This window comes from Lathyrus oleraceus, chromosome 4 (genome assembly GCF_024323335.1).
Source record: "Lathyrus oleraceus cultivar Zhongwan6 chromosome 4, CAAS_Psat_ZW6_1.0, whole genome shotgun sequence".
Classification (NCBI taxonomy): domain Eukaryota; kingdom Viridiplantae; phylum Streptophyta; class Magnoliopsida; order Fabales; family Fabaceae; genus Lathyrus; species Lathyrus oleraceus.
The window spans coordinates 5,326,657-5,348,568 of record NC_066582.1 but is presented as its reverse complement, the minus strand read 5'-3'; positions in this window follow the sequence as shown (position 1 = coordinate 5,348,568).

Below are 21,912 nucleotides of genomic sequence, written 5' to 3'. Positions count from 1 at the left end.
GAAAGGGCGGTCCAGGCAAAAGAGGGATTGAAACGAACAACTGCGTCTAGCATGATCGTTTGTGCTTTGGTTATGACATGGATAAATCCCCGGCAGGGATCAGTCGGAAACGTCTTGTTCAGAAGGCGGAAAGAGCGGAGAGTCTGAGGACATATGGGATGTAACCGAGTTGGAACTCGATGAGATCACGGTTTCACATTGCCATTAGGATAGATTTTCCTTTTTGTGCGTAATTACCTCTTTTCAGGAATTGCTTCCTTTGTATTGCTCAGTTTGAGCTACACCTTTTCAATCAATAAAATGCATATTCAGTCAAATAATTTTGTTTTTGTTTTCATTACCGCTTTGATTGCAAAAACATCCGTTTATTTTGATAAAGAATCTTTGCATTTTAAGACATACAGGTCCCTTCCAATGCATGTTTATAAGATTGAAAGCTTGAAATCTTATTCGGAAGGTTGAGTGACCCAGGTGTTGGAATTTGGCACGCCTGGGGCACGTTTTTATCTAACGATCCCTTTTGCAGGTGCTGTTAGACATTTTCACTCACTTGCAGGTTGTGATGTGAAGCTTTTGACAAAAAGATCCCCGTGGAGTCCAATCAGGGACAAGAGATGGATGAATTGAAGAATGGTGAAAAGACGGCGAGACGTACGACGATCCTGGATATTAATCAAGAAGACTCTTCAAAGTCTGAGGATTGGAAAGTTTGTATAAATCCAAGGAGTTCGATCTCCGTCGAGTACGGAGGAGTCGAGAATACAAGGTGATGAATCAGAAAAGTCCAGACGAGTCTGGGAGCTCTCAAAATTGGAAAGCTGACATTGGATTTGGATGTTGAATGCCATGGTTCGACGAGTCGACGGGTGTTCTGTGTCGGATTTTCCTGGTTTCCCCAAGCAGAGTTGGGATTGTTACCTCCTCAGCAAATTCAAGGTCTGTGTTTTCCCTAGCAGGGTCGGGATGGTTATTTTCCCCAGCGGGTTTGAGATCGGTGTTTCCTCAGCAACCAGGCCTGAAGGTTGCTATTTCCCGGTGGAGGTATCTATTGGTATTGGTTTCTCCAAGCAGAGTCGGGATTGTTGTATCCCCAGCAAGTCAGAGATTGTTGGTTTCCCCACAGAGTGCGTTGGTGGTTCTTTCCCCAGCGAAGTCCCCAAGCGGACTGAGTGCGGAGGAGGTTATTCCTGGTGAGGGTGGCCTATTTTCCCGCAGCAGTGTTATTCCCCAGCAGGGTGGAGATCGGAGTGTTGTCGAGTTCCTCAGCAGAGTGCCTCGAGCTCCCCAGAAGAGTCCCTCGAGGGGGTTACTTTTTATGCATTCATCATTTAAGAGATCATAGCATATTGCATAATAAATTGCGTAGCATTGCGCTAAAAAAATCATGCATCATCATTGCAAGCATAAGTTAGTCTTAAGTCGTGGTTACCGTTTGAGAAGTGGTTTCGCTGGTTGGAAGGTCAGCATCAACCTTGCAAGCATCAGTTATCCCAAGCCGTGGTTACCATCCAAGAATGGGTTTTGTCGGTCGGTGAAGATGTTACTCTGAGGAGCTTAGCATCGTGACGGTGGGTCAACGGTACTCCCCAGTAGTGCGATACTGGAGGAAATTTCTATCGTGCGAGATAGAATTTGGAGATGTTGCTCTGAGGAGTTTAGCATCATGACGTCAGGTTAGCAATGTTCCCCAGTAGTGCGATACTGGAGGAAATTTTCTGTCGGGCGGAGATGGAAATAAAATCAAAGGACGTGACACGATCAGCGCGAAAATACAGTTCAAATGGAGAAAAGGGAAGTGTTGCGGCATTTTCTGGAGAGTGGGGTTCAAATGGAGAAAAGGAAGTGTTGAGACATTTTCTGGAGAGTGGGGTTCAAATGGAGAAAAGGAAGTGTTGAGGCATTTTCTGGAGAGCGGGGTTCAAATGGAGATTGGAGTTGAAGATTATATTCGGGATGAGGTCCTCAGGATTATCTTCTGTTCGTGTGTCACCTTAGTCTTTGGCTGAGGCCAACAGAGATCGTTATGGGTGTCTTCTAAGGAAGAGATGCACATGTTACCTTCCTTTTGTGAAGGTGTACCCTCTGATATGTCGCCATCAGAGTGGTGTTTTGGTGTTATTTCCGACGTTGCCAGCGGAATTATCATAAGAGAAGGGAGAACGGGGTTCAAATGGAGAAAGGGAAGTGTTGCGACATTTTCTGGAGAACGGGGTCCAAATGGAGAAAGGGAGACATGGAGTGTTTTCTGGAGAACGAGGTTCACAATGGCGATCACAAGTTATCGTCAGGCGACTGGGGTTCAAATGGAGAGCGGGGTTCATTATTTGGCAAACAAGACTACTATGAAGTTGTCGAGGTTCAACTGTGGTGATCAGGGATCATTCGCGCGAAAGAAAATATTTGTTCGGGGTTCAAGAAAACGAAAAAAGATTATCAATCAGAAAGTTTCGGGGTTCAAGGAAAAGCAAAAAAAATAGTGATGATAATCCCCAACGGATGTGGTGTTCAGGCCATGGTGGTTCCTGTGTTACCATTTATTTTGGTATACAGGTCAACATTCTTTTCGGTATTCAGGCCGACTTTCTCCGTACCAGACGGGTTCTTCTTTCAAGATTGCTTCTTTGCCAATTCTGACAGGCGTTGTTAATTATTTCCCATCAGAGTGCAAATTGTTCGTCTGTTCTTGGTATTCAATCACTCTTCACCCTGATCATCTGAAAGCCGAGGCTATTCATATCGACAGGTTCACAGTGGATTGAATAGGGGCAGCTGTAACACCTCAAAATTTGCCCTCCTCTCTTGAGACTAGCTTTGCATATTGCATTTCATTTTGTAGGACATTAGGCATTACATTTTTTTTTTGCATATCATGTGGAAGCATTGAGCAAGTCATCCTCCTAAGTCTTGCTCAGAAGATAAAGAGGTTAAAAGATTCAAGCCTGGGAGTCTCATGAATTGATCACTAGTCATCTGAGGGTTCGTACTTCAATTAGGGTTTCTTGGTTCCTTGAGGAGATTGGGTATTATTTTGGTTGAAATAGTACATCACCATCATCATGGTCTTATCATCACCAAGAGGTTCATTGTGCCTGATTAGATTCCTTGGGATTAGGGTTTTGACCTCTGGTCAACCCTAATCAATTGAATTATGCCAATCAGGGTTTCTTCAAGGAGATGAGGTTTTAATGGAGATGGGGATCATTACATTGTTTTGTTGAGCTTGTCAAAGCTAGAGTTTCATTTTGGAGCCATTTCACCAAGAGGTTGAGGCTCAAATTCATCTGTGCATAGCCAAGTCATCTATCAACTGAAAAAAGTCAACCAAAAGTCAACTGTTGGATTTGGAGGTGGGAAATGGTTAGAAATACTTCATTCATGTTCAAACAAGTCTCATTTGACATTTCAAACATCAACATTGAAGAAAATAAAGTCAGGACAAAACTTTCCAAAAATAGAAAGTGACCTCTAATTTGAAATTGCCAAAAATGGAAAGGTTTTCTCCTCAAGATTACATCATCAAGCAAGCTTCAAATGAAATTTTGTCCAACATGAAAGTTGAAGATCTTTCTCTCCCATTTCCAAAACGTCCAAGATCATGAATTTCTCATGTATGGTTGAAAAGATATGGATCAAACATGGTCAAGTGAATTTGAACTTCAAACATGCATAACTTTTTAACCATAAGGCCAAATGGAGTGGTTCTTTTTGCAACATTCATGTCTTGACATGTACTATCCAATTCATGCATCATAAGCCATGCATTTCCATCACAAAAATATTTGGTTTTTTCATTTGAATTTTGGAGGGAAATTCCAAATTTGAAAATTAAGCATGGGCTTCACATTCTAGCATTGCATTTGGTTGCCAAACAACATTTCAAGTGATTTCCAAACAGAATTCGTGTACTGTTGCATTTCTTTCCATGCATAGAGGTGAATTGGCAAATTGGCATAAACACCTAGTTTCCACTAATTCCACTTGCATTGGTTAAGCATGATTAACAAACTTCATTAGCACATCATATATAAGTGAAATCATAACAGAAAATTGGATTAACATCATCACATTTTTGTTAGTTATAAATGCGCCTAAGAGGGGGGGGGGGGTGAATTAGGTGGTTAAAAAATCTTCGAACTTGTTTCCGGTTTTTGGTTATTTTACGTTTAAGTGCGGAAAGATAAATTGCGGAAAGTAAAAAGACACCGGAAATTATAGTGGTTCCCTTCACAATCTGAAGGTACATCCACTCCCCTTTCCACACGAAAGAGATTTCACTATAGTTAGAATTATGGTACAGCCTATTCACACCAATGGTGATGCCTACTATCTAACCTATAGGTAAACAAGTGTATGAAGAACAATCCTCTTCAACACCAACCCTTGTGTCCAACAATCCTGGATCACAAGTCAAACAGAAATAAATCTTTTGATGATATTAACAAAGTGTAGTATTATCAATCTTCTCTTGATTGATCTTCTCCTTAGATAAATAATTCACTCAATGAATAATATACAAGTGTTCAAAAAATAGAATGAGATGAAACTTTTATTATGAACACTTTTGAAAAATATTGAAGGAAAATATGAGAGAGTGATTATTTGAAGTTTGTATGAAAATTCTTGGAGGTGAAAATTCATTTTGAAAATTTAAGAATTTATATTGCCAAAACACCTTTTCAAAGAGGTATCATTTTCTCCATAAACATTGATGAAAAGATATAATTTTTCAAAAACATTTTCACTGCAACGAACAGTGTTAACCGGTTAACCATATGGGTTAACCGGTTAACGCATACAACGTTAACACAGGATTTCAAAAAACTGGACTGTTAACCGGTTAACCCATATGGTTAACCGGTTAACACTGTTGAAATGCAGAAAAATACTTTAAGAAAATTGTGTCTTGCATTTCAATGTGTTAACAAAAGGTTATGTTAAAAGATGCAAATGCAGATCATGATTGTTGAACACTTGTATACTAATCTAAGAGTGAGTTAGATATACCTAAGAAGTGAATCAACAATCTTGCAAACGGTTGACTTGAAAAAGAAGCTTGATCAAAATGTTCCTCATGCATATGTGGCTTGATCACTTTGATGCTTGAAATATCTTTGAAGTTCTTCTCTTTGATCAATCCAAGATAAATCTTCAAGACTTTAAATAATATGAAATCTTGTTCTCGCTTCAATGTCTTGATCCATTTCCTTTTTGAGCATGCATAACATCTTGAATGAATAATGTTGTCTTCATCAAAACCATTTAGAGGCTTGCCTTCACATTCTCCCCCTTTTTGATGATGACAACCCAATTTTGAAAGTTTGCTCTACTTTTGTTTCTCTAACACAAAAGGCTCCCCCTTGATCAACGCTCCCCCTAAATTCATGATTTTTAGAGAGTCTTTTCTAGCTGCATTTTGTTAGAGAAAAACAAACACAAACACATATTTCTTCTCCCCCTTTGTCATTAGCAAAAAGGATGGGAAAAGACTTGAAATATGTAAAGACATCATGAAAAATTAAGAATAAAACAAAATAATAATGTTTACCTATGAGTTTTACCTCATGAGAGACTTCATCAAATAATTATTCTTACCGAAACATGATTTTTGAAGTCTTTGTTACAAAGTTGATTTATACTTGAAGATTTTGCTTTAGTTTGTCAACTTAAAGTATATCTTCAATTGGATGTGAAATTTAGTGCTTCAACTTTGCCAATGCCAAGAATTCTTCCTTTAAGGTATTCCCCATATGTGAAATAACCCTTGGACTTTGGAACTAGATTTGAAAGTTAGTTTATGCCTCCCATCAAAAACTTAGAACAACCACTTTATCAATAAAGCATAGATTTAGAAGTGGTCTCCAAGTAAACCTACAAAACAATTAAGTTTTATTTGGTACCCAATGTGCTTTGGGTCCATGATAGTTAGTTCCTTTCTTAACCCATACATAATGGCCTTGAGCAACACTAAAGTTTCTAACATAACATGCATTGGGAGTATGACCTTTAATACCACAGTAGAAACATGTAGGCTCAAAGTTGCTTTTATATCTAGGAGGATAAGATTTCTTTTTATAATAAGATTTGTTCCTTTTCCTATTATTATATTGATGAACCACTTTAGGCTTGTTACTTTTATCTAGAGGAATTTGTTCTTTAGCTTTTACAAAAATGGTCTTGTTAGAAATATGTTTAGCAAATTTTGAATAACCTAAACCACTTTTGTCATTTGAGTATCTTTGACAACTAAGAACATGTTCCAATCCGATTTGACCTTGTTCATATCTTTCAATAACTCTCTTCAATTGAACTATTTGAAAAGCAAGTGACTCACATTTAGTGCATGCAAAATTCTTGATTAATTCTTCCTTTTCATCTTTGAGATTATTTTTCATTTTCTCAATATTTTCTTCCAAAGTTGATATTTGATTCTTTTGAGATGAAATGGTTTTGTATAGAATTTTGCATTCACTTAAAAGTTCATCAATTGCTCCTTGAGCGTCATTATCAAAAATTGAAAAATTACTACTAACCTCATCTTCTTCCTCGTCGGAATGATGTGATGCCATCAATGCTAGATTTGCGCTTTGATCACTATCGGAATTCGATGAAGAGCTTATTTCATTGTCATCCCAAGCAATGTAGGCCTTCCTATTGTAATCCTTCTTTCCTTTGTTGTCACGATTCTTTGCAAGTTTGGGACATTCTGGTTTGATGTGGCCTTGTTTTCCACATTCATAGCATGTAATGTCTTCATTGGATGTTGATGCTTCTCTTTCTTTGTTCTTTGAGAACTTCTTTCTTCTTGTGTAACTAGAGTTTCCAATATTATTTTCTGCACCAAAATATTTTCCTAGTCTTTTTACAAGACGTATAAAGTTTTCGTCCTCTACACGGGATTGTCTTCTTTCTTCACAACTTTGGAATCAACTTTTAAGGCAATGCTCTTGAATTTCTTTTCTAGACTTTCGTGCTTCTCGAGCCTTCCAAGTTCCAATTCGTGTTCTTGAAGTTTGCCAAATAGAGACGCGGATGTCATCGTTGAGAGACTTTTCTTTTCCGAAATAGCGGTCACTTTCGGTTGCCATTCTCTTGTCAAAGATCTTAGAACTTTCAGGTTGAGATCATCATTGGTGAAAGTTTTACCGAGAGCAATCAAGTGATTTGTTAGATGGACAAATCTCTTTTGTAAGGCAACTATAGATTCACCGGGCTGCATGCGGAACATCTCATATTCTTGACTTAGAGTGTTTAGCCTCGACCTCTTCACTTCGGCGGTTCCTTCATGTGTTTCAACCAAGGTATCCCAAATCTCCTTTGCTGATTTACATTGAGATATACGGAAGAACTCGTCCATACTAAGAGCGCTTTGGAGTATGTTGATTGCCTTCTTCTCATTCAGAATCTTTTTCCTATCATCTTCGTCATAAGTGTTTTTCAACTTTGCGGTACCAACTCCATTCACCACATTCACCGGTTTGTGTGGACCTTCTTCAACTTCTTCCCATATACCTTCTCCTTGGGCCTCAAGATGTGCCTTCATTCTTATTTTCCAGAAATCGAAATATTCTCCGGAGAAGAGTGGGGGCTTGTTGCTACTTCCACCATCTTTGAAAACCGGGTTTATGCTTGCGGAAGCCATGCTGGATCTCTAGGAACAAGTTACCTATAACTTGCTCTGATGCCAATTGTTAGTTATAAATGCGCCTAAGAGGGGGGGGGGGGGTGAATTAGGTGGTTAAAAAATCTTCGAACTTGTTTCCGGTTTTTGGTTATTTTACGTTTAAGTGCGGAAAGATAAATTGCGGAAAGTAAAAAGACACCGGAAATTATAGTGGTTCCCTTCACAATCTGAAGGTACATCCACTCCCCTTTCCACACGAAAGAGATTTCACTATAGTTAGAATTATGGTACAGCCTATTCACACCAATGGTGATGCCTACTATCTAACCTATAGGTAAACAAGTGTATGAAGAACAATCCTCTTCAACACCAACCCTTGTGTCCAACAATCCTGGATCACAAGTCAAACAGAAATAAATCTTTTGATGATATTAACAAAGTGTAGTATTATCAATCTTCTCTTGATTGATCTTCTCCTTAGATAAATAATTCACTCAATGAATAATATACAAGTGTTCAAAAAATAGAATGAGATGAAACTTTTATTATGAACACTTTTGAAAAATATTGAAGGAAAATATGAGAGAGTGATTATTTGAAGTTTGTATGAAAATTCTTGGAGGTGAAAATTCATTTTGAAAATTTAAGAATTTATATTGCCAAAACACCTTTTCAAAGAGGTATCATTTTCTCCATAAACATTGATGAAAAGATATAATTTTTCAAAAACATTTTCACTGCAACGAACAGTGTTAACCGGTTAACCATATGGGTTAACCGGTTAACGCATACAACGTTAACACAGGATTTCAAAAAACTGGACTGTTAACCGGTTAACCCATATGGTTAACCGGTTAACACTGTTGAAATGCAGAAAAATACTTTAAGAAAATTGTGTCTTGCATTTCAATGTGTTAACAAAAGGTTATGTTAAAAGATGCAAATGCAGATCATGATTGTTGAACACTTGTATACTAATCTAAGAGTGAGTTAGATATACCTAAGAAGTGAATCAACAATCTTGCAAACGGTTGACTTGAAAAAGAAGCTTGATCAAAATGTTCCTCATGCATATGTGGCTTGATCACTTTGATGCTTGAAATATCTTTGAAGTTCTTCTCTTTGATCAATCCAAGATAAATCTTCAAGACTTTAAATAATATGAAATCTTGTTCTCGCTTCAATGTCTTGATCCATTTCCTTTTTGAGCATGCATAACATCTTGAATGAATAATGTTGTCTTCATCAAAACCATTTAGAGGCTTGCCTTCACAATTTTCAGATCTACAAATTTTCACAAATTTTGCTCTCATTTTTTTTTGCAATTTCCTTCATACACCTTGCCTTGTTCTTGATCAAATCATCATCCATGAGCATAATTGAGCATAGTGGAAGCAAGATTCAGAGGATTTCATGAAGATTTGAAGCATTTCGAAGCTCACACTCATCCATGGCAGTTGGAGATTCTGGCAAGATCAAGCACGATTGAGCATCAAACCTTCCTCCATTCATTCATCCAAGAGCTGAGGAACATCTGTTTGTGCATTACCAAGCCTGAAATCACCAGATTCACTTCTGCATCTTCTTGAAGGTTAGAATTCGAGTTCCATAATTCATGAAATTGTTAGGTGTTTGTTGTAGATCGTGCATTGGTGATTAAACTGAGCTTTAGATCCATGAATTTCATGCAGTATTGTGATAGTTATGGTGATTTGAAGTTTGGCATATGAAACTTAATCCATTCGTTTTGCATGATATATGTTGAATTAGAATAAATTAGATATGGATTAGTGTTGTGTGATGTGAGAGGAACAAGAGGATGTGATTATTTTTAGCTTCTGTGAACATGTGTTCTTGAGGATGATGAACATGAAGAACACGTATGAATGTGTTAGGGTTTGTGTTTCCAGAATTCTGTAGATCTTTCCCGGCGCGTTTTGCATGTGGTTATGTGTTAGTGGACATGTATTGGTCCAGCGAAGCGATTGCCTGGCCATTTGAGTGGTTCCCGTGCGTTTGACCGTGGACACTCATGTTTGACTGCCACATGCGTTTAATGAAACGCAGTGTTTCATGCTAGCGCGCCCTATTTCAAAAATTACCTCCCTTCGATTCTGGCCTATAGCAAACGTTCCACATATTATTTTCTTTTCTCCATCCATTCATGTATATGCTTCATTCATGTTTTTTTAATTTTTCTTCCACTTAAAAAAATCATAACTCAATAAATATTGATCCAAATCATGTCAGGATTTTTGCATCTTGCTCCATTTTGTGTCTTGTTTTTTTTTGATTATTTTTCCAGAAATTGTGCTCGGATAGAAATTAATTGGTGCTAGGGTTTGTGTATGCATGTCTATTTTGAACCTTGCTTGCCATATGCTTTGTGAAATGATGAGTGTTTATCCAATGCTTATGAGATTTGACATGCTTAAACTAGACATCTTGCTGGACATTTTGGTGTTGAGTTTGCATTTTTATCATTTGTGGTTGCTGAGATATGCTCATGTTAATATAGGTGTGACAATGTGTGTCATATCTTTGCTTGCTCAACTTGATGAATTTCTTAGCCATGCCAAATGAACTCCAAATGATATGATTTTTTGTATGATGCTTCCTCTGGATGTTATGATTGATCATGATATTTTGTAGAATTTTTGGATTGGTTTCTGATTTGTTTGAGATTTTTCTTTCTGGATTGCCATTTGTGAGCTTTTGAATAGTCTTGAACTTCAATGATTTGTGAAATGATGGTTGTTTATCCTATGAATGTGAAATTTTGCACATTGTTTTTAGACATATTGAAGTTTGTTGTGGATTTGGTTTGAGGTCTTTATCATTTGTCAATTCTGTTTTAGGCTTGTGCTAAGTTGATGTAGCATTTGGTGTCTCATTTGAGCTTGTTTTGTTTGCCTTGACTTGATGAATTTGATTACCATGCTTAGACTTGTCCAAATGCTTTGATTTTTGGTGTGTTGATCATGTTGTGTGTTATGTTTAGCCATGATTTTTCTTAAGATTAATTGAATCATTTTTGAATTAATGTGGATTTGTTCATTCTATTGTCACAATGTGGTTACAATGTGCATACCTTGCCATATTTTGTTCATGAAATGAATTTGGTAATTGATATTGATGTGGGATCTTTTGGATGATGTTATTAATTGATTGAGGTTGATTCATGTTGAATTTCATGTTCTGTTTTGAATTTTTTTCTCCCTCTTTGACCCTAGGCCTTGCCCTAGTGGTTTGCCTCTCACAGTTGAGCTTTGTTTTCAGGTTAAGAAGTACATGGCCATGATGGAATTGATTCACTTGCTTGAGTTGAATAATTGGTTGATGTTGACTAATCTTGAGCTGTTTTGTAGGTGGATTTTAGCTCATTTGAGTTGAGCTTGTGCCTTGCACATTGTTGCATTGCTTGCTTAATTGTGTACTGTTAACTGTTGACTATTGGTTGTTTGTCTGTTTGACTTGTATACTGATTGAGTTAGATTTTTTTTCAGGTACATTAGTTGCTTAAGTTCTTTTGAACTTGCTTTTGCTTTTGCTTGGTTGCTTAAAGCATTGAGGTATAATTTCTCTGACTTCATGTAGTCTGGAAGACCTGTCCTGTTACTTGGGCAGGCACCTGTCTGAAGTCCTCCTTAAGAGGCAATGCTTGTGTATGTTTATTTTTGTGCCAAGCAGGAAAAGTCTTTTGATAAGGCAATTGGCAGATAAAAGAGATGTGCAATCCATCTCCTGCTATTCAGTGTGTCATCCACTTTGCTCACATACCTTGTGTTGATGCATTGTGGATATTAACCCAAGATCTTTGTTGAGTCAGTCATATGTGGAGAAGAGTTCCAACTTTCTGAACTCCCACACTTTCATTTGTCTGAAGCTCTCCCTGGCCAGGGATAAGAGCTGTGAGGTCTTACCCTCACTTCCCATTTCATCTGCTTCACCCTAACTCTCAATGTTAGGGTTAAGAGCTAACTACACCCGATTCCAGTTGGCTTGTGTTTCACAGCCTAACCTTGTGTGAGCCCACTTTGTTTGTATATAGTATGTGCTAATTGTGTGTATGTTTGCTTTTCTTTGCCTGGTTAGGATAGCTTGCTGCCTGTGCAAGTTAGATAGAAACCTCAACCTAGGACCATTGTGGATTGCATGATAACTATTAGGCTCGAGTCAGTCTCCCTTCTAGTTTGTCATTTCCCAGTCTCTGGTTAGGAGAAAGTTTCTCCCCTGTTAAGGGGAACTACGTCGCCCTGATCCTCATACCAGATGAGGTACGTAGGCAGGAGACCGTGCGAGGTCTCTCCGGGCACCCTTTTCTTTTTTTGCGTGTGTTTGCTTGACAGTTAGCAGGCTCGAGTACCAGACTCCCTATTAGCTTGTTTGTTCAACTTTGTTGTTGCTTCTTGACGACTCAGCGTCCTGTTAACCCCTTCTGTGTGTTTGGAGACCGACATAAGTCCAGCGATTGGCAGTTGGCTTCCTGTGTGTTTGTTGGTTCGGAGTCTGATGTAAGCCCAGCGATTGGCGTTCGGTTTCCATGTTTGCCTGTTTGTGTGGAGTCTGACATAAGTCCAGCGATTGGCAGTCGGTTTCATGTGTTTGTGTTTTGTTTGGCGTGCGTGAGCCGAACTACGATAGCTTTGATTCTCATTCCAGATGAGATACGTAGGTATAGGATGCGATATCCTAGCGAGCCCGTTCCCCTCTTATTCCATCTGTGTTTTATTCTAGTGTGCGTGCATTCTTGTGAGCAGTGTTTAGCAACCTTTCTTCTATTCTTTTGAGCGTGGATCCCGTCGAGTACGACGGATGCGTAGGGGTGCTAATACCTTCCCTTCGCATAACCGACTCCCGATCCCATCTCTCTTTGGTCGCGAGACCATGTCTTTTCCAAGTTTACTTCGAGCGTTTCCTTTCCCTCTTTTGGGATAAATAACGCACGGTGGCGGCTCTGTTTGTTTTGTTTTTTCCCGCCGGTTGTTTTTCACGGATGTGACACTCACCCTCATGGATCATTCTATTTTCTTCTATATCCCATATAATTCTCCTTAATATTATCTATTTTTATATCCAAAATACTAGTACAAGCTCCATTTTAACCGGACTAGTCACTCCTATTGTACATAGTCAGATCCTCTTTCTCCGAATGAGGTGACCATGAAGGAGGAAATGTTATACTAGTTTCAAGGTCTTGGCTATGAGGAAGGTTTTGTCACTGGCAATGCGCCTTCAATGTGAGGAAAATGTGGATTGATTCTCATGCTACTTTGAGTGCAGTTAATCTTGAGGAGAGAAGAGAGATCTTTAGTGAAAGTGGAGTCTTTGTGCCTTTTTTTGACACGTGTGATCACATTTTCCAAATAGAATTGATAAAATAAGCAAGTCGAACATGTTTCACAGTTTTGTAGATACTCAAGGCATTAGGGTTGTAGTGAATATTGGGACTTCTTCTTCTGCCCCGTATTACTTTTGTGATTGATGCTCATGGTCTAACATCTTCTCCTACCTTGGTTGTAAAAGCTTCGACTTATATGCTCGGGGGGGGGGGGGGGGGGTGGATCATCTTGTGGATGTTGCAGCTATTTTGATGGTGGAGGAACCAACCTCGCCTCAGGTTTTAACAAAGAGGTCACATGAGGAGGAACAAAAATCTCCTCAGACTAAGTGCCTTCCAAAATAGACATGGGTCGTAGTGAATAATTCTTATGGGGATGTAACCCCTTTCATAAAGATACCAAACATCTTCTCTTCCCAACTTCCTCTCACTCTTGAGGAGACCACTACTATTATTTCAATGTCGGATTTATCTTTCGTCCAAAATCTCTTTGAAGGGGATGAGATGGAAATGGTCTTGGGTGATGTTTTGGCCCCGAGTAATCCTTCTCAGGAAATGGATACTTGGAAAGGGAAGGCTGAAATTATGGATTTAAAGTGTCTTGATCTCTAGGAGGAGCATGTTACACTACATGAGGAGGTTAAATTTGCAAACTCTTTGTAAGAGGAAGTGAAAATACATGTGTCCCTTCTGATCTGGCATCTCGCATGACTAAGCTGGAGGGTTCCCTTGAGGATGCAGAGAAATGGTATAAGTCTGCTTCTGATTCTATTGAAGAGAACACTTGCCAAGTGGAGGAGCATTTCAGGAAACCGAGTCCAATGCAAAGGGCTTAAAACTCTTCAAGATGAGGTGGCTAATTTGAAACGACCGCTCTATGATTCTCTTAAGCACAATATGAAAAACATGTTTGGCGTCCATGAGCAAGTATTGGAACAAGCGAGGAAGCTCTTCCCTGATGTCACAACCTCTGATGAGGCGCTGAATCCTTTAAGGTCCGCTCTCGGGGTGACTCAAAGAGATGATCCTGGTGCCTCGGCTTCAAATGCTTCGACTTAATTTTCTTTATGTTTTGTATTATTTATTTTCTGCAATGTTTTATATGTTTTTATGCCTTGAGTGTAACATTTTTTTATCTTTAATGAAACATTTTACCTTGATGCTTCGAGTATTGTACGCTTTAGAATTTTTGCACCAATTTTCTCTTTAATATTATCGTTGCTTACAAATTATCATAACATTGGGCTTGATCTTTTACTTTGTAAAGTTTTTATTCAATTTAGATTTTAGGTTGGATCGGCGGTGTTCATTCGTAATTATGGGATGTCTTTTTTGGGCGCAAGAGCCTCTACTGTTTGCTTTATTGGAAGAAACAACTCATTTGATTGCATTGAATTGGCAGACATGCTTTTGGAATTTTCATGATTTTTGTAACTTAGTGCATTGAATAATGTTAGCTACCATTTATGGGTTGCTAAGCTTGTTTGTTATATTTAACATTTGCTGCACTAGTGTATTGATTTGCATGTCACGCATAATGGATTGTTTGCATTTCTCGGGGAGAGGTCTGAAATTGGAGAAATCAATGTCACTTAGTCATACTTTGTATTGTGCTCCGCGTCATAGAGAACTGCTCCTGACCTGGGGTATGATCCCCATCTCTGCCCCTGAGACTTGCCTCGGATCGAGGTGAACGTCACCGGGCTCCACCACCTACGCCATGAGGTTGGCTAGATTCGAGGGGGAGTGTGTCATCTAAGAAGAAATGCGTTTAACGAGTCTCATATGTGAGGTGTAATTTTGAGCCGTATCAGAATCGTAGAGGTGTGTTAAGTTTGTATCAAATATGAAATATGCCATGTAATGTGCTTAAGCCATATCAAAATTGCATGGATGCTTAAGCCTGTATCAGATACACATTCATGCAAGTGGTGCATTTAAGCCGTATCAGAATCATATTGATGCGTTAAGATTGTATTGAATATGCAATAGACTCTGAATACTCTGAAGTCGTATCAAAATCACAAATATGTGTTAAGCTTGTATAGAAATGTATTCATGAATTTTATCTTCCTCCCCTATCATCATCTTCCTCCATTTAGAATAACTCATTGTGTGGCTTTCGATTCTTTCACTTGTTTGTTATCCTCGTAGTTAACATATAAAGAGACATAAATACTCTCAGTGTTGTTCTTGTTAGAAATTTTATCAAAGTCCTTGAAGGTAACTTACAATTTTTTATTGCATCTTGAAAAGTTTCTTTTGTTCGATTTTCTTTTTTTTTTAGTTAATGCAACATAATTTGCATTCAAATGAGATATATGTAATCATCTTGTATCATATCTTACATATCTACATCTTAAGATATATGAAGAACTTGTATAATTTGTTCTTCTAATAGTCAAATTTCTATCCATCTTGTTTGAATACCCAATATTATTTTCTTCAAAATTATTATCACTAGTTCCAGCTATATTTTTCTTAAGATAATCTTCACTCTTTTACTATTAAGTGTTAAAATAAGATAATGAAGCTTTGATGTCAATCAAAAGCGAGAAAAACACAACAAAAAAACGAAAGATTGAATTGAACATATTTAAAACCTTTTTCTTTTTCTCCTTTAGTTAAAACGAATAGATAAATGATTGTCTAATAACTTATATTGAGTCTGAAGTGTTGAGAGACAATGATAAATTGCGTAAAGAACAATTATAAAATATGCATGTGATTTTTTTAATACCGTTAATATGGACTTCTCGACGTGCAGATTTCGAAAAAGAAGATATGATACTATGATGACACTTAGTTAAAATGGAGACATATGGTGACATGTGCGACAAGATCACTATTCGACCATAATATCGAGTTCGACACATTTGGCGATGATTTTTTACTTAACATTTTTCCAAATGTTGAGATTGCTTCAAAACTCGACAGGTTAAGTCATTAACCATGACGATTGAGGTGAAGTAAAAAGATCAGATTGAGTAACAATTTTTTAATCTTATCCAGACATCAAAGACACGTGAAAACAAGATGTAAGATTGAAAACTTCATAGAGGATTACGTGTCAGACAGTAGAGAAATAGTCGTTATAGATAATTATTTTTATATTAGTATATATAGTAGTAGTTCTAGCATTAGAAATCGGGTAGCAATATCATTACAAAGTCTCTATAGAACTCAAATTACCCAAGTCAGAGCGAAAAACAAGTTTTGTGAGAAATATATATGATTCTGTACATCAATTTTTCTTTATTTAATCGAAATAACTTTTATTTTTCCTTTACTTTGTTCGTCTTATTATTTTTCCAGTTCATTTCATATTAGATTTCGACATCAGTCGAAACCATCAATTTCTTTGTTTATCCGTTATATATTTTTTTCGAACACTCAAATTTAAACCTATAACGTCATACGAACACTTGTCTTTTAGAAGTTATACAAAAAATACTTCAAAATTAAGTGGTTGTTTAACAAAAACACGGATAAACAACTATTTTTTAAATATATTTATTTCATAAATATAATTATAATTATTTATAAATTTTTAATATTTTGCATTAGTGGATTAGGTCGATGGACCACCCTAATGGCATTGAGTTGCATTTTTTTTTCAGAAGAAGAAGATGTGTTGGAGTTGCTTTAAAAGCTGAAAACATTTTAAAGAAGCAGTAATATAATAGAGCCAGGTGTTGGGTAAGCAAAGCCATGAGTTGATGAAGTTAGCAGAGCACCTGTAGTGTGATATATGCACGTCAACGCCGGCGGAGGGGACTTACCAGTTTTTTCAATGGAATGGGACCCTCCACTTTATCATCAACCTTCTTTAACGTTTGGTTCTTATACAATCATTGGTCCTCTTCAATCTCTTCTGTTCCTTACTTTTCAAACACGTTCCTTTCTCTTTTCTCACTTCCTTGTCTACTTATGTGGAAAATATATTCTATGTTTTTCAATCCATTAATAATAATACGATCGATCTTGTATTTTTAATTTCGTCACTTTCTCGTCATGTTTCTTTTCTACTACCTACGTCTAGGTTTAAAAAATACTATACTATTTGAAATGGTGTGAGAAACTAGTGTAAAATATTAATACGTGGCGAGGTGGTAAGTGTTTGATCACATCATTTTTGACTTTTTCTATTTGCAAACTTTTAGGTGCTTCAAATAAATTAAGGTAATGGATGGATCAATAGACAGACAAAGAAACAGTGTCTTAGTGGCTCCTGCTAGAGCTACATATGTTACATTCAACGGTGCACCATTAATGCAGATCATAAGCTTTTAAATAAATGTGCTGATGCATCTTACGAAATAAATAAAGACTATGTATAATGCATATATACTCCCTTCGTGTGTACGGAATAAATAGAGACTATGTATATGTAAATATCCTCACTCCTTAACGATTAATAAAAAAAATATTGTTAATAAAAAGGATACATATATATTTTTTTATTATATGTTAGGTTTTAAATGTGAGGAGTGAAATAAATGTTGGGTATATAAGAGAAATGATATTATATCTTTAATATATTAAGGTTTCTGATGAATATGTGACATCAAATTTTTTTAAATTTTGGATATTTAGATATTAACATTTCTGACGCTTTGTTCTCTGGATTCCACAACAAGTGATATATGAATCTTGGTTATGCTTACTTGATAGAGTAACGGAAATGGATCCTAGTATGAATCTAGATTAGTGATCTGACTGACTTATACTTATGAAAGAGTTTATTGGATTTTAAATATAAGTGGTAAAGTTTCACATCGATTAAGAATGAGAAAATCTTGAATATATAAGAGAAATGATCATACCTCTAATGTTTTAAGTTTTTTTGATAGATATGTGAAGTTTCTTGACACTTAGACATTTGACTCATCGACATTTCTGACTAAAACGGTTAAAACGAGCTACCCAATCCTAAACGGGTCAGCCTTGACGAGTCTTCGGTTTTATAGGATTGGTTAAAAGAATATTGTTATAATATGAGCTCAAAAATGACTATTTGAGTTTGGTCATTTACGGACTTCAAACTACCCAATCTTAAATAGACTATTTAAAAAAATAATTTAAACAACAATAAAAAAAATCCTAAAATTTCTTAAAAATACAATAAAAAATTATATTATTTTAAATATAATATATTTTTAAATATTATATTATTTTTATAAATATAAAATAAATTAATACATATCTATATTCTATAAAATAATACTCAAGTGGTTAACATAAGGGAGTTTAATAGAATATGAGAAACTTATATATTATAACATAAATTAATTAAATATTAATTTAAATATTTTTATACATAATATTTAAAAAATAAAGATTGAATAAAACGAAAAATTATAATGAGATAAAATAAACAAGTATATTGTGTTAAAGTGATAGAATATATATATATATATATATATATATATATATATATATATATATATATATATATATATATAATATATATATATATATATATATATATGTAATATATATATATAGTTACAATTCATACGAAATAATTCTAAGAGATAATAAATAATTCTTAAATATATATATATAATATATATATATATATATATATATATATATATATTATATATATATATATATATATATATATATATATATATATATATTATATATATATATATATATATATATATATAATATATATATATATATATATATATATATATATATATATATATTATATATATATATATATATATATATATATATATATATATATATATATATATATATATATATATATATATATATATATATATATATATATATATAAAAGACTACTTACCATTCATACGATATAATTCTATTGGATAATTGATTTTAAGATTAAAAAAAAGTCATATTTTCATGTTGAAAATTCTTTAAAATTTTAATTTTGATTTTAAAACTCAAGTGCTACAATTTTTCCGACCAGATCAATATTTTCATTTATAAATATTTCCCGAATAATAGACATTTCTCAAAAAAGTATTGTTATTTCTATTTTCATTTAGTTAATCATATTTTAATCATAAGAATAATATTTCTAATTTTATAATTTAATATACTATTATGTCTTAAATATTTTCTCTATATACTATGAGAGACATTAATAATGCACCGTTGAATCAGCAAGTAATAGGTGACTGCTCCACTGGCACTTTGTCTATTGATTCATTATTAGCTTCATTTAATTGCTGCTACTTTGTGATTTGAGGCAAAAAGGGTCGAATGATATGACGCCGTTCAAAGGGTTACAAGACGGTGTTAGTTGTCTGTTAGCTTAGTTGGAATACCTCTTCTGACGTGTCGTAACACACCACCTTAGCTTTTAATTCTAGCGTGTCAAACGCTTTCATGCACGTGAAATCACACGATTTGGTGCTCCTTCAGTTAATCACTTTTTATTACTAGTTAAATTACTATACTTGTAATAAACGCACCATTAATTTCCTTACTTGGAAGCATTAACCGTAAGTGTTACGGTACTCATTTTCAACAATCAATTTTTGGTGTTTATTGCTCATTAAAATTGATTTTATCTTTTGTACGAATGAGAGTCTAAGTGCAAAGAGAAAAAAAAAAAAGCCTAAACAAAAGTTACACGAGGGTAAAGGACCTTATGATATCATTAGTGATGAAAGGAATCAACTCCTTTGGATAATCTTAAAAAAAAAAAATCAAATTATGGAGTAAGTTTATATTCGTCATTGCATAGCGCATTAGTTAACTTTTCTATAGACGTGGATGAAACGAACAATAGTGTCATCTAAATTCATTTTTTTACCATTAAGGCTCTCAATAATTTTTTGTTGTTGTTTGATTGCAATTCAATCTTTTATACCCTCTTTCAATTGCTAATTTGAGACCTTCCAACACTCCCCATATCTCTGCAACCTCTACATTGCAAATATCAATGAGTTTGGAAAACCTCCACACCAACTCCTTGTATGATCATGAAGAATCCTCCTACAGACTGCTTTCGAATGCTTGCTCACAGCGTCGACAACATTTAAACTAATCCACATTTCATCTGGCGGTATCTACCTAACGTATTTCATAACATGTATATTCGAAGTGAGACCATGCTAGAAAGTAACACTAGCAGTATACACAACCACCTTGTCTATAATCACATGAGTTAAGTTGCTAGGTATAATGTATTCTTTATCATGCTTCTGCTTTCCTCCAAAACTATAAGGTATAACACGTTGTCGCCCATTACCAATATCCCAAAATGTCGAGGCTTTCAATTCAGACCAAAGCTTGATGATATTTTTCCACAAACTCGAGTCTTGAGGGTTAGCACTAAAAATATCAAGATTGTTATTTTCTCTGTCATACTTCACTCTAACCACTTGACACCACATGTTGTTATCACCTGTCATCAATTTCCAACCAAGTTTAGTCAAACAAGCTTTGTTCATATGCACTAAATTTTTGAAGCCCAACCCCTTATGCATTTTGGTTGCATTAGATTTCCCTACTTGACTGCATTAATGTGCCCATATGAAGTCTCTTTGTATCTTATGAATCTCCTTGACACACTCCTTTGGTAAGGAATAAGTCATAATTGTGTACGTTGGGATCATTTCAATAATCGCCTTAGCCAACATAGTCCTACCTGCAAAAGACAAATGGTGAGATTTCCAACTCGTTAGTTTAGATTTAATACTCTTTATGATGTGTTTGAAGTCTTTTCTTAGGGCTTCTCCCGGTTAGGGGTACCCCCAAATACTTCCCCAACTCTTTCGTTTCCTTATAACCAGGCATTTGAATGAGCTCTCTTCTCGCATGGATCAGAGTATTACTTAAGAGGAGAACTCTAGTCTTGTCCATGTTAATTCTTTGCCCATACATATTGAAAAATTTGTCTAGAACTTCCCTAACACATGTCATCTTCTTATTTGTTGCTTTCCCAAATAATAGGAGATCGTCTACAAACATCAAATGAGAGATAATTGAACACCTCCCGCATGCTTTGATTTCTATCCACCTACCATTGTCAATTAAATCCATGATCATATGCGACAACTTATCCATACAAAGAACGAAAAGATAGGGAGAAATTTGGTCTCGCTGTCTTAAACCTTTTGTAGAGTTGAAATAGTTTGTCTCCTTCTCATTCCACTTAATGCTCATTGTCACAGACGTGATGGAAGCCATGATAACTCGAATTAAGTTTTGAGGTAAGCCAACTTCATTTAGCACTATGTGAGTGAATTTCCAACTTAAGTTATCATACGCCTTTTCCAAATCTACTTTAATTACAAAGTATCATGTTTTCCCTTGCCTTCTATTCATACTGTGAATTAGCTCTTGGGTCGGCACAATATTCTCGTGATGCTTCTTCCCAGGATAATGAAAAGGACCAATCACAACATCATTCCATTTGAGTAATTTTTATGGACTTATGAGGTCTTGAACATGGGTAGCTAATGAAGTCTATTAAGTCATGGTTATGGATTGATTAGAGATGTTTGAATCTTCTATGCTTCAAATCTATCAATGAATGATCAATGGATCATTCATGATACTTTAAGACGTAGATAGGTTGCCTCTATATCAACCATACTTGGATCATTTGACATATAGATGAAGCTTTGTTTTGTATACATACTAACTTATGGTTTCATTTGATTCATTATGTTTCTATTGTTATGCTAACTTGTTCATATTGTACATTAACCCTATAAGAATAAAGTTGGTTCTACAATATATCTCTAAGATTTTGATGATAACAAAAGATGAAACAAAAATGATACTCTAATGAGTTTTTTTCTTAGTGTGCAGGACTCTGAATGTTTACGCATGATTCTAACCATACATCAGATACAAAATTACATCAGACACAAAAGTATCCGATGATTAGATGCCACTCAGAAAGAATACATCCAGAAGGTTCTGATTCTCATCAACGCAGATACCAGTG